We start from the raw sequence: 12,938 nt of genomic DNA, 5'->3' as shown, positions 1-12,938 counted from the left end.
ATTCCAGCAATGAAAGAATGTGATATTTTTGAAAATACTTTGGGAATAATAATGACACTGCTAAGCTAACTCTATTTCCCCAGGGTGCCTGACATCAGTCTACACCAGACTAACCTAACAAGGTCCCCTTCTTGTAAGCTGTCATCTACTCATTTCCTTTCTCCCTGAGTAATGGCAGCCATGTCCTTTTCTATTACAAATTAAATGATCCTGATGTAACTGTTAAGTTAGAAATTGCATGATATGTTTTCTCTAGGAACAATGGCTACCTCTGCTCCAACCCTCCAACTTCACATTCCTTGCCTTTCAAAGTCAGTCACCCTTCTCCTGGCCCATGCTTTCAAAAACAACAAGATGTGGACGACATCAGCAAAATGGCAGAGTGAGCAGTTTTCTTTGTCTCTCCCCCTTCGAATCTACAACTAATTGGACATTCATCAGTCAACAAAGGCTATCCACACCACATCTCAGGATGCCTGAGAGACCTGTGCTGCTATACATCGGAAGGCGGACCAACTTCCCCCCAGAAGAAGGTGGAGATAGGTGAAAACTCTCCAACCCCCGACCCCTGGACAGCCTAGTACCTGCAAGCAACTTTCTTCCAGTGGACATGCTCACAGCATTGCCAAGCACAAAAGGCGGGCGTGTGCGGGTATTGGTGGAGCAATGGTGGAAACAGGTGACTACAGCCCTACCTAAAACCCCTGTGACTGCCCCTAAGCCTAGGGGGAAAGTCCACAGTCCTGCACCAGTGGCAGGGAAAGCCTCTACTCACCATTAGTGGAGAGGCTCCGCCCAGCATTCAGAATGCTGGGAGGCTCCGGGAGAGGAGGATCCCAGGGAGGGCAGCAGCCCGCCAGCCACGTCTGACTCATGGACTTCAGCTGTGCCCCAGAGGGGGCAAGGGACACCCAGTGTGACTGTGTGCGAGGATGGGGGCGTGTTGGAGTCCCAGCTGCCCTGCTCTGTGGTCCGGGGGAAAATCCATGGTCTCACAGCAGCCACAGCAAAAGCCTCTGGGCAGCATTAGTGGAGAGGCCCTTCCCGGCAATCACAAGGCTGGAAGACCCTGAGGCAGAAGTAGCAAAGCTGGGTGAGCTAACCACAGACTGCAGTAGATACCCATAGCTCTGCTGTGGCCCATAGTGGACAAATGAGATCTTGTGGGCCCTGAGAGTGACAGAGCTGCGAATATAGGTGATCCTGCTCCTGGCCACTGGGAAAGCCCATAACACCACTGCAGACCCTAAGGAGGGAGCACGTCTAGGTGGTCTGTGACAGTAGGCACCAGCAACCTGAGGCCCCCTTGCGATTGTCCCCACAGTTGACGAGGAACCCAACAGGACCACTGTGACTACAAGGAGGGGCTCAGGTCCGAGCAGCAATAGCTGACAGGGATCCCGGTCAGTGCAGATTAATAAACAGCTCCCCCCCACTCCAGTAGAAGCAAGTGGAAGCAGTAACTAAACTCTATCTCTATGCGGAGGCATAAATCCATGCCATCAAGCAGTATGAAAAAATATATTAAATCTCCAGAGCAGAAGGAAAATGACAAGTACCCAGAAAACAATCCCAAAGACAATGAAATCTACAACCTAAATGACAATGAATTCGAAACAGCCATCATTTAAAAACTCAACGAGTTAAAAGAGAATACAGATAGACAACTCAACAAGTTCAGGAGCTATGTCACAAAAGAGCTTGATACCATAAAGAAGAACCAATCAGAAATACTGGAGAGGAAGAAGACAATGGAGGAGATTAAGAAAAATCTGGACTCTATGAACAGTAGGGTCGATAATATGGAGGACAGAATTAGCAATTTGGAGGATAGGAATATAAAAATGCTGCAGATAGAGGAGGAGAAAGAACTAAAACTAAAAAGAAATGAAGAAACTCTCCAAGAATTATCTGACTCAATTAGGAGATGCAACATAAGGATTATAGGTATGCCAGAGGGAGGAGAGAAGAAGAAGGGGGCAGAATGCCTGTTCAAAGAAATAATGGCTGAGAACTTTCCAAACCTGGGGAGAGAGATGGAACTCCATGTGACAGAAGCCAATAGATCTCCAAACTTTATCAATGTTAAAAGACCAACCCCAAGGCATATAGTAGTGAAGCTTGCAAAAGTAAATGACAAAGAGAAAATACTAAAGTCAGCAAGGCAGAAGAAAATAACCTACAAAGGAACCCCCATAAGGCTGTCAGCAGATTTCTCAGCAGATACCTTACAGGCTAGAAGAGAGTGGAATGATATATTCAAAACTGTGAAGGACAAAAACTTACAGCCAAGAATACTCTATCCAGTCAAAATATCCTTCAAATATGATGGAGAAATCAAAACCTTCCTAGATAAACAAAAGTTAAGGGAGTTCATTGCCACAAGACCTCCTCTACAGGAAATGCTCAGGAAGATCCTCATACCTGAAAAGTCAAAAAAAAAAAGGAAAAGGGCTACAAAACCCAGAGCATAGGAGATAAGTAGAAAGACAAAATCAGAAAGTTGCAGCTCTCCATCAGAACAGGTTAGCAAAAGTCAAGGATAACATTAAAGATAAAAGGAATGGAAACACCAAGGATAAATATAGTCTTGTCATTTTAACCACAAACTCACAACACAAGAAGGAAGAAAAAAAATCTGACAATAACAACCAAGAAGGAGAAGAGGAAAAGGAGAGAAGGTCTTAATCTAAGGAAATAAGAGGCTATCAGAAAATGGACTATCTCATCTGTGAGATGTTTTGCACAAACCACTTGGTAACCACTAAACAAATAACAAGAATAAAGACATAAATTTCAAATAAGAAAATAACCAATATAGAAATCTACCTACCTCAATTAGTAGTCCAAAAATCATGGGACAGGAAACAAAGGAAATGCAAAAGAACCAGAAAACAAGTGATAAAATGACAGCGTTAGGCCCCCACATTTCAATAATCACTCTAAATGTAAACGGATTGAACCTCCAATCAAAAGACACAGAGTGGCAGGATGGATTAAAGAACAAGACCCAACAATATGCTGCCTCCAGGAAACACACCTCAGCCCCAAAGACAAAGACAGACTCAGAGTGAAGGGATGGAAGACGATACTCCAAGCTAATAAGGAACATAAGAAAGCAGGTGTCACCATACTTATATCAGACAAAGTAGACTTCAAAGCAAAACATAAAGAAAGACAAAGAGGGGCAGTTTATAATGATAAAAGGGACACTTAACCAAGATGACATAACACTTATAAACATATATGCACCCAACACAGGAGCACCAAAGTTTGTAAAGTAACTATTAACAAAACTAAAAGAAGACATCAACAACAATATAATAATAGAGGGGACCTCAACACTCCATTAACACCAATGGATAGATCATCCAGACAGAAAGCCAACAAGGAAATTGCAGAATTAAATGAAAAATTAGACCAGTTGGACCTAATAGGTATATATAGAACACTCCATCCAAAAACAGCAGGCTACACATTCTTCTCAAGTGCACATGGAACATTCTCAAGGATAGACCATACCTTGGGAAACAAAGCAAGCCTCAACAAATTTGGGAGGGTTGAAATAATATCAAGCATCTTTTCTGATCATAATGCTATGAAAATAGAAATCAACTACAAGAATAAAGCTGGGAAAGGGGAAAAAATGTTTAGGAGACTAAACAGCATGCTACTGAACAAACAATGGATTATTGAAGAAATTAAAGAAGAAATCAAATATTATCTGGAGACAAATGAAAATTAAAACATGCCATACCAACTCATTTGGGATGCAGCAAAAGCAGTCCTAAGAGGGAAATTCATTGCAATACAGGCTCACCTCAACAAACAAGAAAAATCTCAGATAAGCAATCTCAAATGACATCTAACAGAATTAGAAAAAGAAGAACAAACCAAGCCCAAAGTCAGTAGAAGGAGAGAAATAATAAAAATTCGAGCAGAAATTAATGATATTGAAACAAAAAAGACAGTAGAAAGGATCAATGAAATGAAGAGTTGGTTCTTCTAAAAAATGAGCAAAATTGACAAACCCTTAGCCAGACTCACCAAGAAAAAAAGAGAGAAGACTCAAATAAATAAAATTAGAAACGAGAGAGAAGAAATCACAACAAATACCACAGAAATACAAAGGATCATAAGAGAATACAAATTTGACAACCTAGAAGAAATGGACAAATTCTTAGACTCTTACAACCTCCCAAAACTGAAACAGGAAGAAATAGAGAATCTGAATAAACCAATCACAAGTAAAGAAATCAAAACAGTAATCCCAAACCTCCCCAAAAATAAAACTCCAGGACCAGACGGCTTCTCTGAGAATTCTACCAAACATTTAAAGAAGATTTAATACCTATCCTTCTCAAACTATTCCAGAAAATTGAGGAAGATGGAGCACTCCCTAACACATTCTATGAAGCCAACATCACCCTGATCCCAAAACCTGACAAGGACAACACAAAGAAGGAAACCTACAGGCCAATATCACTGATGAACATAGATGCAAAAATCCTCAACAAAGTTTTGGCAAACCGAATACAGCAATATGTCAAAAAGATTATACACCACAATCTAGTGGGATTATACCAGGGGCACAGGGATGGCTCAACATCCGCAAGTCAATCAACGTGATACACTACATTAACAAAATGAGAAACAAAAACCACATGATCATCTCAATAGATGAAGAGAAAGCATTCGACAAGATCCAACATCCATTTATGATAAAAACTCTCAATAAAATGGGTATAGAAGGAAAGTACTTCAACATAATAAAGGCCATATATGACAAACCCACAGCCAAGATCATACTCAATGGACAAAACCTGAAAGCCATCCCTCTGAGAACAGGAACAAGACAAGGGTGCTCACTTTCACCACTCTTATTCAACATAGTACTGGAGGTGTTGGCCAGAGCAATTCAGCAGGAAAAAGAAATAAAAGGAATCCAAATAGGCAGTGAAGAAGTAAAACTCTCACTTTTTGCAGATGACATGATCTTATATATAGAAAACCCCAAAGAATCCATAGGAAAACTATTAGAAATAATAAACAGCTACAGCAAAGATGCAGGGTATAAAATCAACATACAAAAATCAGTAGCATTTCTATATGCTAACAATGAACTAACAGAAAAAGAACTCAAGAACTCAATCCCATTCACAATCACAACAAAAAGAATAAAATACCTTGGGTTAAATTTAACCAAGGAAGTGAAACATCTATACAACAAAAACTACATGACTTTCCTGAAAGAAATTGATGACGACATAAAGAGATGGAAAGACATCCCATGCACATGGATTGAAAGAATAAACATAGTTAAAATGGCCATACTACCTAAAGCAATCTACAAATTCAACGCTATCCCAATCAGAATCCCAATGACATTCTTTACAGAAATTGAACAAAGAATCCTAAAATTCATATGGGGCAACAAAAGACTCCGAATTGCTAAAGCAATTCTGAGAAAGAAGAACAAAACCGGAGCCATTACAATCACTGATTTCAAAGCATACTACAAGTTACAGTAATCAAAATGGCATGGTACTGATACAAAAACAGGTGCACAGATCATTGGAACAGAATTGAAAGCCCAGAAATAAAACCACACATCTATGGACAGCTAATCTTTGACGAAGGAGCTGAGGGCCTACAATGGAGAAAAGAAAGTCTCTTCAACAAATGGTGCTGGGAAAACTGGACAGCCACATGTGAAAGAATGAAAATTGACCATTCTTTTTCACCATTCACAAAAATAAACTCAAAATGGATCAAAGGCCTAAAGATTAGGCTTGAAACAATAAATCTTCTAGAAGAGAATACAGGCAGTACACTCTTTGACATCAGTTTCAAAAGAATCTTTTCGGACACCATAACTCCTCAGATGAGGGAAACAATAGAAAGAACAAACAAATGAGACTTAATCAGACTAAAGAGCTTTTTCAAGGCAAGGGAAAACAGGATTGAAACCAAAAAACAACCCACTAATTGGGAAAAATTATATACAAGTTATTTATCCAACAAAGAGTTAATCTCCATAATATATAAAGAACTCACACAGCTCAACAACAAAAGATCAAACAACCAGATCAAAAAATGGGCAGGGGACATGAACAGACATTTCTCCAAAAAAGCTATACGGATAGCCCATAGACACATGAAGAGATGCACACCATCACTAATCATCAAGTAAATGCAAATCAAAAGTACATTAAGATATCACCTTACACCTGTTAGAATGGCAAAAATTACCGAAACAAAAAGTGACAACTGTTGGAAAGGTTGTGGAGAAAAAGGAACCCTCATACACTGTTGGTTGGAATGCAAACTGGTGCAGCCACTATGGAAAACGGTATGGCAATTTCTCAAAACATTAAAAATAGAAATACCTTATGACCCAGCTATCCCACTACTGGATATCTATCCAAAGAACTTGAAATCAACAATTCCAAAAGTCCCATCCACCCCTATGTTCATTGCAGCATTATTTATAATAGCCAAGACGTGGAGGCAACCTAAAGGCCCATCAACTGATGATTGGATAAAGAAGATATGGTATATATATACAATGAAATACTACTCAGCCATAAAACAAGACAAAATCATCCCATTCACAACAACATGGATGGACCTTGAAGGTATTATGTTAAGTGAAATAAGCCAGACAGAGAAAGACAAACTCTGTATGACTCCACTCATAGGTGGAAGTTAAACATAGAGACAAAGAGAATTGATTGATGGTTAGCAGGGGAAGGGGGGGTGGGGAGAGGGCACAAAGAGTGAAGTGGTGCACCTACAACATGATTAACAATAATGTACAACTGAAATTTCACAAGGTTGTAAACTATCATAATCTTAATAAAAAGTTAAAAAAAGAACAAAGGTGCATTAACAGCAAGAAGAGACAGGATGGGAAATTTTTCATCGCCTAGGTCATCAGTCTTTCTGAACAATTATTGCTATGGCGCTATACCATATAGGAACCCATTCCTAAAGTCCCCCAAATGAAAATGATCAGAATGGATAAACTCCTTTGGGGGCCAGGCATACTCTCATGTTATTGTACGTATTCAAACAAATATATTATTTCAACTTCACAATTCTGGGTCAGTGATTTTCAGGCTTTTATTCTAGTGAGCAAATTCCCAATGAAATCTGTAAGCTGAAACTCCAAATGTAAAGTGGGTCTGCTTCGGTGGAAGCGGGGCAGGAGTCAGGGTAGAATGGAGGTGGGAGAGAGTGGAGGGAGGAGGGCTCCACCTGCTTAGCCTGCCCTTCCTCTCCATCCCCCAGGGCTTCCCCAATCCAGAGGCACCACCCAACTCAAATATGATACATACCGCTGTTGCCAAGAAAATGAGAAATTCTATAAGAATATTTTTGCTCCACTCATCAGAAAAAAATTTGTGGAATGACATCAGCATCATGGCAGAGTGAGCTGCTCCAGTAATCTCTCCCCACCAACCTACAATGAAAAGGACATTCATATGAAAACAGAAGACATCCAAACACAACTGGAGAAATGTTGGAGAGACCCATGCAGCCATATGACAGAGGGTGGAGAGGCTGGAGCCCCTTTGGAGAAAGTGGAATGGGGTAAGAGAAAACTTCACTTCCTCCCCTAAAGACTGCAATTGGGACCACAGGAGGATCCATGAAGGAAGGAATGGAGAGGGGGCGTTCATTTGTGGGATCACCAAGGATCCCTGGTGGGCCCTTGCAGCCTAGAAGGAAGCCCTCTATGAGGGCAAAATTTTCACAGGGGGTGACCTCACCAAGCCAACAGCCCAGGAGAGCAGATAGTGAGAGTGGAGTGATAAAACCCCAAGAGCAGGCAGGAGAAAGCACACCTCCTTCCACCCACCCAGCCAGGCTCCACTGCCTGAGATCTCAGTTGAAGGTAGAGGGCTCAGAATATGCAGCTCTTGACCCCCACCCAGTGGTGATAGGTGGTAACTGCGACCAAATAACACCAGGATGCTAAAAACACAGAGTCACTCCCTCTAGCAATATCCAACATTATATTAGATCTCCAGAACAGAGACAAAATGACAAGTACCCAGCAATTAGTCTGGGGGACACAGAAATATGTAATCTAAATGACAACGAATTCAAAATAGCTATCGTAAAAAGACTCAATGAGTTAAAAGAGAATGTAGAGAAACAATTAAATGAGTTCAGGAGCTACTTCACCAAAGAGATTGAAACTATAAAGAAGAATCAATCAGAAATATTAGGGATGAAAGACACAATGAAAGAAATAAAACAAAATATGCCTTCCCTGAACAGTGGAGCTGACATCATAGAGGAATGTATCAACATAATCAAAGATAGACATGTTGGAATCCTTCAGATAGAGAAGGAGAGAGAACTAAGACTAAAAAGAAATGAAGAAAGTCTCTGAGAAATATCTGACTCAATTAGGAAATGCAACATAAGAATTATAGGTATTCAAGAAGGAGAAGAGAAGGAGAATGGAGCAGAAAGCTTGTTCAAAGAAATAATAGCAGAGAACTATTCAAACTAGGGAAGAATATGGAAACCCATGTGGAAGAGGATATCAGATCTTCTAAATATGTCAATGTAAAAAGACCTGTGACATGGCATATAGTAGTTAAACTGGCAAAAGTGAATGACAAAGAGTATAAAGGGCAGCAAGACAGAAGAAAATAACCTACAAAGGAATCCCTATCAGGCTTTCAGCAGATTTCTCTGCAGTAGCCTTACAGTCTAGGAGAGACTGGAATGACATATTCAAATCTTTGAAGTGCAAAAACTTTCATCCAAGAATACTCTATACATAAAAATTATCCTTCAGATATGATGGAGAAATAAAAACTCTCTCAGACAAACATAAGCTAAGGGAGTTCATAGCCATGAGACCTCCCTCCCAAGAAATCCTCAAGAAGGCTCTCACACCTGAAAAAAAAAGGGAGAAAGGGGTTACAAAGCACAGAGTAAGGAGATAAATAGGTAGACAGAATCAGAACAGGTTAGCAAATACTCAAGTATAGCATTAAAGACAAAGGGAAGCAAAACACCAAAAACAAAGATAATCTCGTCATTTTAACCACAAACTTATAACACAAGATGGAATAAGTTGTGAGAAAAACAACTTAGGAGGGGAAGAGGAAAGGAACTGAATTGGTCTGGTCTAAGGAAATAAGAGGCCATCAGAAAATGGACTATCTTATCCATGAGATTTTTAATACAAACCTAACCAGAAAAGCAGAACAGAAGCACAAATAATAAGGAGAAAACAAAGAAACACAACATAAAAGACTACTTAACTCGACTGGTAGATCAAAATACAGAGAACAAGAAACAAAGGCAATGTAGGAGAACTGGAAAATGAGTGATAAAATAGCAGCATTAAGCCCTCACATATTGACAATAATCCTAAACATAAATGGATTGAATTCTTCAATAAGAAGACAGACAGTGGTGAGATAGAGTAAAGAACAAGACCAAACAATATGCTGCCTCCAGGAAATACATCTCAGCTCCAATGACAAACACAGGCTCAAAGTGAAGGGATGGAAGATGATACTCCAAGCTAATGGCAAACAAAAGAAAGCACATGTCGCAATACTTATATCAGACAAAGTAGACTTCAGGGTAAGACAAGTAAAGAGAGACAAAGAGGGGCAATATATAGGGGCTGGCCCCATGGCCGAGTGGTTGGGTTCACGCGCTCCGCTGCAGGCGGCCCAGTGTTTTGTTGGTTCGGGTCCTGGGCGCGGACATGGCACTGCACATCAGACCGCGCTGGGGAGGCGTCCCACATGCCACGACTGGAGGGACCCACAGTGGAGAATGTACAGCTATGTGCCGGGGGGGCTTTGGGGAGAAAAAGGAAAAAATTAAAAAAAAATTAAAAAAAAGAAGGGCAATATATAATGATCAAAGGAACGTTCTCTCAAGAAGAAATAACACTTCTAAATATATATGCACCTAACATAGGAGCACCAAAGTACATAAAGCAACTATTAAGAAACCTAAAATAGGATATTAATAATAACACAATAATAGTAGGGGACCTCAGCACTCCACTCACATCAATGGATAGATCATCCAGACAGAAAATCAAAAAGGAAACAGTGGAATTAAATGAAAAAACAGAACAGTTGGACTTAATAGAAATATATATAGAACACTACATCCAAAAACAGCAGAATACACATTCTTCTCAAGTGCGCACGGAACATTCTCAAGGATAAACCGTATGTTGGGAAACAAAGCAAGCCTCAATAAATTTAAGAAGATTAAAATAATAACAAACATCTTTTCTGACCAAATGCTATGAAACTAGAAATTAACTACAGGAAACAAGCTGAGAAAGGGACAAAGCTGTGGTGACTAAACAACATGCTACTTAACAACCACTGAATCATTGAAATCTTTTAAGAAATTAAAAGAGAAACCAAAAAATATCTGGAGACAAATGAAAATGCAAACATCCAATACCAACTCATATGGGACAGGAAAAGGGGTCCTAAGAGGGAAATTCATCACAATACAAGCTCACCTTAACAAACAGGAAAAATCCTACATAAGCAGTCTCAAAGTACACCTGAGTGAATTAGAAAAAGAGGAACAAGCAAAGCCCAAAGTCAGCAGAAGGATGGAAATAATAAAAATCAGAGCAGAAATAAATGCAATTGAAACAAAAAAAGCAGTAGAAAGGATCAATGAGACAAAGAGCTGGTTCTTTGAGAAGATAAACAAAATTGACAAACCCCTAGCCAGACTTACAAAGAAAAAGAGAGAGAAAGGTTAAATAAAATTAGAAATGAAAGGGGAAATTACAATGGATACCTCAGAAATACAAATGATTATAAGAGAAGACTATGAAAAGCTATATGCCAACAAATTGGACAACCTAGAAGAAATGGATAAATTCACAGACTCCTACAACCTCCCAAAGTTGAATCAAGAATAAATAGATAACCTGAGTAGACCAACTAAAAGTAAAGAGATTGAAACAGTAATCAAAAACCTCCCTCAAAACAAAATACAGGACAAGACAGCTTCCCTGGTGAATTCTACCAAACACTCAAAGAAGACTTAATACCTATCATTCTCAAACTATTCCAAAACATCAAGGAAGACAAAACACTTCCTAACACATTCTATGAGGCCAACATCACCTTGATAGCAAAGCCTGACAAGGAAACACCAAAAAGGAAAAGTACAGGCCAATATCACTGATGAACATAGCGGCAAAATTCTCAATGAAATATTGGCAAACTGAATACAGCAATACATTAGAAAGATCATACACCATGATCAAGTGGGATTTATGCCAGGGCCACAGAGATGAGTCAACATCTGCAAACCAATCAATGTGATACACCACATTAACAAAATGAAGAATAAAAACCACATGATCATCTCAATAGATGCAGAGAAAGCATTTGACAAGATCCAACATACATTTATGATATAAACTCTCAATAAAATTGGTATAGAAGGGAAAGTACCTCAAGATAATAAAGGCCATATATGACAAACCCACAGCCAACATCATACTCAACAAGGAAAAGTTGAAAGCAATCCCTCTGCGAACAGGAGCAAGACAAGTGTGCCCACCATCACCACTCTTATTCAACATTGTATTGGAGGTTTTGGCCAGAGCAATTAGGCAAGAAAAAGCAATAAAAGGAATCCAAATAGGAAACAAAGAAGTGAAACTGTCACTGTTTGCAGATGACGTGGTCTTATATAGAGAGAAACATAAAGAATCCATTGCAAACTTATTAGAAATGATTAACAACTGCAGTAAATTTGCAGAGTACAAAATCAAATTTAAAAAATCAGTTGCATTTTTACACTCTAATAATGAATTAACAGAAAGATAACTCAAGAATACAATCCCATTTACAATTCCAACAAAAAGAATAAGATATCTAGGAATAGATACAACCAAGGAGATGAAAGACGTATACAATGAAAACTATAAGAAGTTATCAAAAGAAATTGATGATGGCATAAAGAAATGGAAAGATATTCCACACACATGGATTGGGAGAATAAACATAGTTCAATGTCCATACAACACAAAGCAATCTACAAATTCAATGAAATGTCAATCAGAATCCCAATGACTTTCTACATGGAAATAGAACAAAGAATCCTAAAATTCATATGGGGCAACAAAAGACCCCGAATAGCTAAAGCAACCCTAAGAAAAAAGAACAAAGCTGGAAGCATCACAATCCCTGACTTCAACATGTACTACAAAGCTATAGTAATCAAAACAGCATGGTACTGGCACAAAAACAGACACAGATCAATGGAACAGAATTGAAAGCCCAGAAATAAAACCACACATCTATGGACAGCCAATCTTCAACAAAGGGGCTAAGAACATACCATGGAGAAAAGGTAATCTCTTCAATAAATGGTGTTGGGAAAACTGGGCAGTCACATGCAAAAGAATGAAAGTAGACCACTATCTTACACAATAAACAAAAATAAACTCAAAATGGATCAAAACCTTGAAGGTAATGCCTGAAACCATAAAACTTCTGGAAGAAAATATAGGTAGTAGACTCTTTGAGATCAATCTTAAAGGATCTTATTGAATACCATGTCTTCTCAGACAAGGGAAATAAAAAATAAACAAGTGGGACTTCATCATACCAGGGAGCTTCTGCAAGGCAAAGGAAACCAGGATCAAAACAAAAAGGTAACCCACCAAGTAGGATGAAACAATTACATATCATATATCCTCAAGGGGTTAATCTCCATAATATACAATGAACTCACACAACTGAACAACAAAAAAACAAACAACCAGATCAAAAAATGGACAGAGGATATGAACAGACATTTCTTCAAAGAAGATATACAGATGGTCAATAGGCACATGAAAACATGCTCAACATCACTAATCATCAGGGAAATGCAAATCAAAACTACACTAAGATAAGACC

The sequence above is a fragment of the Equus quagga genome, chromosome 1 (genome assembly GCF_021613505.1).
Source record: "Equus quagga isolate Etosha38 chromosome 1, UCLA_HA_Equagga_1.0, whole genome shotgun sequence".
NCBI classification, from domain to species: domain Eukaryota; kingdom Metazoa; phylum Chordata; class Mammalia; order Perissodactyla; family Equidae; genus Equus; species Equus quagga.
Note: the sequence above shows the minus strand (reverse complement) of the source record.